General features: G+C 47.3%; 1 long non-coding RNA gene across 1 annotated transcript; it reads right to left on the bottom strand.

Moving 5' to 3' along the window:
• Window positions 1-736: 736 nt before the first annotated feature.
• On the bottom strand, window positions 737-6,791 carry LOC132212994 (uncharacterized). The gene is made up of 3 exons (XR_009447880.1): window positions 6,694-6,791; window positions 5,845-6,588; window positions 737-3,028 (listed from the first exon to the last, which is right to left on the bottom strand). It is a non-coding gene; the product is annotated as an uncharacterized LOC132212994 (long non-coding RNA).
• Window positions 6,792-7,121: the final 330 nt, after the last annotated feature.

Below are 7,121 nucleotides of genomic sequence, written 5' to 3'. Positions count from 1 at the left end.
GGCACTCAATGGAACACATTGGCAGTTATCATATACTTTTCAATTAACTCAGTGGTTCTCAACCTTGGCTGCACATTAGAATCACCTGGGAATCTTTTTAAAATCCCGATTTCTGGGCCTCATCCTCCGGAAATTCTGTTTCTTTGTTACTAATGTTGTGGCCTCACCCCATAACAAAGAAACAGAATTTCCGGAGGATGAGGCCCAGAAATCAGGATTTTAAAAAGATTCCCAGGTGATTCTAATGTGCAGCCAAGGTTGAGAACCACTGACCTAAGCAGACACTTTTTGAAAGAGGACTTACAGAAAAGGCCAAGAGACATATGAAAACATCCTCAAAGTCACTAATCATCTGAGAGATGCAAATCAAAACAACAATGAGGTACCATCTCACACCTGTCAGAATGGCTGTCATCAACAAATCAACAAATGACAAGTTCTGGCAAGGATGTGAAGAAAAAGGAACCCTCCTGCACTGCTGGTGGGAATGCAGACTGGTGCAGCCACTGTGGAAAACAGTATGGAGATTCCGCAAAAAATTAAAAATGGAACTCCCATTTGACCCAGTAATCCCACTCTGGGAATATATCCCAAGAAACCAGAAATACCAATCAGAAAGGACATATGCACCCCTATGTTCATAGCAGCACAATTTACCATAGCTAAGATTTGGAAACAGCCTAAATGCCCATCAGCAGATGAGTGGATTAAAAAACTGTGGTACATCTACACAATGTAATACTACTCTGCTATAAAAAAGAAGGAAATTTTACCATTTGCAACAGCATGGATGGACCTGGAGAGCATTATGCTAAGCAAAATAAGCCAGTCGGGGAAAGATAAATATCACATGATCTCACTCATATGTGGGATATAATGAGCAACACATACTGATGAACAAAAATAGATCCAGAGACAAAGAAACACTGAACAGACTGTCCAACCTCAGAGAGAGGGCAGGGGAGGGGGCGGGGTAAGAGATCAACCAAAGGACTTGTATGCATGCATATTAGCATAACCAACGGGCATGGACACTGTGACTGTGGGGGCTTGTCCTGAAGAGTGGGAGTGCCCGGGGGGCGGGTTAATCGGGGGAAAATGAGACATATGTAAGACTTTAAACAATAAAAGATAGATAGATAGATAGATAGATAGATAGATAGATAGATAGATAAATAAAATGGTGCTGGGAATACTGGAAAGCCACATGCAAATAAATGAAACTGGATTGCAGTTTGTCCCATGTTCAAGAACTAATTCAAAATGGATCAAAGACCTAAACATAAGACCCAAACAATAAGTTACATAGAAGAAAACATAGGTATCAAACATATGGACCTGGGTCATAGAGAACATTTTATGGACTTGACCCCAAAGGCAAGGGAGGTAAAGGCAAAAACAAATGAATGGGACTATATCATACTGAAGAGCTTCTACACAGCAAAATAAACGGACAACAAACAGACAGCCAAGCAGATGGGAGATGATGTTTGCAAACAGTAGCTCCAACAAAGGTTTAATTTCCTAAATATATAAAGAACTCATAAAACTCAACACCAAACAAACAAACAATCCAATCAAAAGGTGGGCAGAGAACCTGAAAACACACCTCTCCCAAGAAGACATACAGCCAATAGATATATGGAAAGATGTTCAACCTCATTGGCAATCAGGGAAATGCAAATCAAAACTACAATGAGATAGCCCCTCACACCTGTTAGAGTGGCCATTATCAACAAGACAAGCAATAACAAGTGTTGGAGAGGCTGTGGGGAAAGGGAACCCTCGTTCACTGCTGGTGGGAATGTAGATGGTACAACCACTATGGAAAGCAGTCTGGCGATTCCTCAAAAAATTAAGAATAGAGCTACCATATGACCCACCAATCCCACTCCTGAGTATATGCCCGAAAAATTCGAAATCATGTAGTGGCAAAGATATATACACCTCTGTTCACTACAGCCTTTTTCACAGTGGCCAAGACTTGGAAACAGCCAAAGTGCCCTGCAATAGAGGACTGGGTAAAGATGTGGTACATATACATGATGGAATACTACTCAGCCATAAGAAAGGATGAAATAGCATCATTTACAACCACATGGATGGACCTCAAGAACATTATGCTAAGTGAAATAAATCAGTCAGAAAAAGCTAAGAACCATATGATTTCACTCATATGTGGGATATAAAACTGAAACTTACTAACACAAGCAGCAGAGTGGTGGCTTCCAGAGGGAAGAGGGTGGGAGGAGAAGGAGGTCCTAATATGAGGTGACAGGAGAAGACTTGACTTTGGGTGGTGGGCACATGGTGCAATATGCAGATCTTGTAACAAAGAAACCCACACCTGAAACCCATATGTTCATGTTGACCAATGTCACCCCAAACAATGTAATAAATAACATTTTTTAAATTAAAAATTGTGTTCTGCTGTTGTTGGATGGAATGTTTCATAAAAGTCAAATATGACCTATTGGCTGACGGTGTTATTCGTTTCTTCTGTTTCCTGACTCATTTTCTGCCCAGTTGTTCTTTCAGGTGTTGAGAGAGGGATGTTGAGTCTCTAACTGTAATCACGGAATTGTCTACTTCTCCTTCCGGATGTATCTATCTCTGCTTTATGTATTTTGCAGCCCTGTTGCCTGGTGTATGAGCTCTTTTAACCCTTTTACCATAATTTTTTAAAAATCTCCCTGTCCTTGCCATTTTCTCTTCTTTGAAATCTACATTATCTAGTGCTGATCTGGCTAATCTTGCTTTTTAAACATTAATGTCTGCGTTGCACATGTTCTTCCATCTTTTCATTTGTGAGGCGGCTCCTGTCTCGGTCCTTTGGCTGAAGGGAGCAGCTTTGCTTGGGCTTCTGTCCTCAGTGTTGCCAAGTTACCAGCTGCTGCAGCACTGATTCTGGCGCCGATGAGGCCCAGGGGAAACTTAGTAACTCAAGGCGTGTCGCCCCTCAGGTCCCAAGGTCGCCAGCAGGAGCCACGGTTAGACTGCACAGTCCAGAGCCATCACCAGGTCCTACCTGAGAACAGATCACAAGTCACAGGGCTGCGGACAAGCCAACCGTGAGTGACCGCAGGGCATGCAGCAATCAGGGGGGCCCAATAGTCCCCAGAAGCCCGAGGGCAGAACAAGGGCACAGCTGTCACAGCCTCGCTTTCCTGAGGCCCTGAGGGTGCTCCCTAAGCCCCCTTTCCTCCCCCTTATAGAGAAGCTACTGTGGCTGAGTTTTGATTCAACAGGAACCAATGAGGCCAACTGTTCCCATGTGAGTCCCTCTCAATATCACTAGCCCTGTGACAGCTGCATGATCAACCCAAACGGCAGAGGACGAAACCGAGAGGCCAGGGCACAGCTCCTGGTCCCCCGCTAGGGCACAGCTGGTCACCCTGCAGTCCAGGCCTCTCCCTACTGCCCAGTCTTCTCTGGACAATTCAGAAGAGACCTTCATTGTGTTCCCTGATAGCATGCCCTCCCCTTGTTCCCATTTCAGAACCCTCAAGAGTACAGACTTGACAAGAAAAGCACCTCCCCAGGAGGGAGCCAGCAGCTATTCCTGTGCTGCTCCGCCGGCCACGCCCACACTCAGAGCTCCTGTCTGCCGTGGGTGCGGGAGCAGTAAAGGCACACACTGCCTTTGAGATGCTCTCGTGTGGGTCCTCGCGGACCCCTTAAGTCAGTGACCTCCTGTGTGTTCCTCATGTGAGACTTTAAAAAATCTTCCCTGCAAAGACTCTTGTAAAAATTGAAAATACACACAATATATCAAGGCACGTCTCTCTGTGCCTTCCTTACATGTCTAAACTTCTGGGAGAAACAGAATCATTTGCTTTATGATCTCTGAGGTCACAATAGGACATTACACTGCCTTATTCGGATTTGAGGGTGTTTATCACTTGGCTTGGGGAGGGGGGGACAGAAGTAAAACACAATTAAGTTATGGTTTCTATTGCTTATTTGAGATAAATTCCCCCAAAATATTATTTCTTAGGAAAAGAGCATGTGGTGCATGTGTACGTGAGTTTGTGTGTGTGTGTGTGTGTGTGTGTGTGTGTGTGTGTGTGTGTGTGTGTGAAAGAGAGAGAGAGAGAGAGAGAGAGAGAGAGAGAGAGATCTAAAATGGAAGTTGGGAGAGAATTCTAGAGCTAGTGCAACTGTTGACAGAAATGTTAGGTTGAACCACATGAAATTCCCAATTTTTATATGATTCAACATCATTGCATGAAAAGCAAAATCGATGGGAAGGGTGCAGAGGAATGAGAGGGCAGTGGAGGAGGAAGACAGGCGTCACACAGCTGTACGTGGTGATGGAGGTTCCCTGCAGGCCAGGCTTGGGCTGAGTGGGGGTATGGAATCATAATAATGGTAAAGTTAGTTCCAGAATTTTCCTGGGACTTACTCAGGAAATACCAGGAGGATGAAGACATAAAAGAGCTCTAGACCAGTGGTTGGCAAACTGTGGCTTGCGAGCCACATGCGGCTCTGGCCCCTTGAGTGTGGCTCTTCCACAAAATACTGACTTCTGCTCATGGGTCACGAAGTTTCAATCGCACTGTACATGCGCGCCCACATGTGGTATTTTGTGGAAGAGCCACACTCAAGAGTCTAGGGGATTCACTTACCCTGCACTGGAAGGATAATCGAAGGTCCAGTGGAAAAGGTCCCCAGGTATCCAGGGGTTTGGGGGCTGAGAGAAGCATCTAAACCTCAAGGGTAGGAATATGATGCAGGAAGAACACCATGCCCAAGACGGTCAAACAGACAACAGTGCCTTTGAGATCACACACACACACACACACACACACACACACACACATGCACGCACACCCACACGCACACACCAAGTGTTCCGGCTAATGTGTAACCAGGACATGTAGTTCACACATTGTGTAAACCACGTCTCAACATCCCCTCACTCCCGGGAAAGCCTGGTCCTGTGCGGGACAGTTCAGAAAAAGGGCAAGTGAAAGGTGACAGGGCAGAACCCCGAGCCGGGGGCTGAGAAAGAGGTGGCAGCCTTCTCAGTCCCACACCAGGGGGGTGAGGCAGCAGGGAATGTCATGCCTGAGAAACGGCCATGAGAGTTCCACGTCCTGGACTCCAGCTCCCCACCTGGGTAAAAATTAGATGCTTATACAGATATTGACCCAAACTGCTGGGTGGATCTACCGCGTCACTCCTGACAATTAATAGAGCACTTCAAACCGGCACAGCGAGTACAGACGGCCTGTACCCTGCTGCCTCGGACCTGCTCAAAATATCTTCCCCGGGGTCCCGCGGTAGGTAGCAGCTGCCCGTTCCAAGAATGTGTTTATCAAAAGGCCACTGGAAACTGTGCTTTCCCCAGAGCGCTGTTAGCGTGCAACTGGAGATAGCATGCTCGCCTCTGTTAGGAGAGGCCGCTGACTATAAGGATCGCAGCCAAGGCCTCACCCCCTTCTGGGCCCGCTGCCAGCCAGGTCAGGCCCCATCCATTTGCCCCTCCAGAGAGAACGGGAGCTTTCTTTGTTGTTGCAGGAGCTGCAGATAAGGGGACCCCCGATTATAACTGCAAACCCTTCCCGGGAAGCATGGGCCTTCAGATTCTCTTGAGTGAAAGTTGAACGTGGAGGAAGAAACAATCTAAGCTTCCCTGAGAGGCCGCAGGTCTGCCCTCCAGGGGAGCCCACATGCAGACCCCCAGGATTTCCAGAATCTCTGCCCAGAGGAGGGGGCCGGCGGCGGCCCTGCAGGAGCTGGCAGACCAGAGGACAGCAAAGGTCACTCTGTTGGAATTTAAAAACTTCAAAATAAGGCCTCAGTGGGCTAATTCTTTTAGTGCAAGAAAGGGAGTCTTACCGTCACTGAACCAGGGGGACGGGCCACTGCTCTCCTTGCAGCTAGCCACCTGCCATTGGTGACTCAGGAGCTCTGATCTCAGCTCGGGTGCCATTGTCAAACCTGAGTCTGTGGACGTGTGAGAGAAACCGCTGTCACCTGGGCACTCACAGGCACAAAGCAGCTGAAAATCCTGTGGGTTTCTCCCTCCTCTGGCGTTGCCAAGGGCGCCAGCACTGTACCCCAGGCTTTAATTTCCATACCTCACTTCTTTGAGTGCAGAGGGAATCCTTGACGAGTTTCCAGTCTCCACACACATGCCCCGTGGTCTGAAGGGGCTTCACTCTCAGCTCATGGCCTCGGAAGCCCCCTCAGCAAGGCAGCGAGCGAGACCCCGGCCAGTGGCTCAGGAGGAACCCACGGAGAGGGGATGGGGAGAGCCACGCCCTGGGTAGCAGGCGGTGGAAAGCTGCCGCCTGTCTTAGGAGAGAGTTCAAGCGCAATCACAGTTAAAATTGCATCTGACATAGAAAGAGTGTGTTATACCAAAAGACTGTGGAAAGCTGGTGTGGAAACACACTTCTGAGTCAGGAATCATAGTCACCTCCATGCTGCAGCTCTATGTCCAGCTTTCCTCTGCAGCTGCTGGCCGGAAGTCTGTCCAGGAACCCCTGGGCAAAACCAGGCGAGGGCCAGTTCTGTCACCTACTGCTTCTTCTGTAACATTAGGCATTTTACTGCACCTCCCTGAGCCTATTTTCTCGTCTGAAAAAAATAATCATAAAATTGTAAAGATTAGACAAGATAATCTTTGTGAAGAGCTCACATGTCGTAAATGTTCCATGATGCCAGCTGTCCCCCCAGTTCTACATGCGACAGGGATAAGCCTTCCGGTCCAGGCAGACCTCTCCCTCTGCTCACTTCTGCAGCTCATTCCTCAGCCTCTCCCCACCGGCCGCTTCCCTCCTCTCCCAGTTCCCACTCTGTACTTCTTTTCCACGTGACAAACATCATAATTTCTTCCAAGATGATCTCTTGCAATAGAGACTGAAATGTTACACAAAGTTCAACCAGGAACATTTATTTTTAAGAACATTTTAAAAGTCTAGTATCAGACTTTTTAAAATGGAAGTTATGATTCATACTATGTTTTTTAATAATCTTTATTGTTGAAAGTATTACATATTCCCCCTTTCATTCCCCCATTGACCTCTCCTAACCCCCCTCCACCCTCCACCCCAGGCCCCCACCACCCTATGGTCTGTGTCCATGGGTTTTGCATATGTACATACAAGGTC

This window comes from Myotis daubentonii, chromosome 12 (assembly GCF_963259705.1).
Source record: "Myotis daubentonii chromosome 12, mMyoDau2.1, whole genome shotgun sequence".
Taxonomy (NCBI): domain Eukaryota; kingdom Metazoa; phylum Chordata; class Mammalia; order Chiroptera; family Vespertilionidae; genus Myotis; species Myotis daubentonii.
The sequence above is the reverse complement of the archived record's forward strand: the minus strand, read 5'-3'. Positions and strand labels throughout refer to the sequence as shown.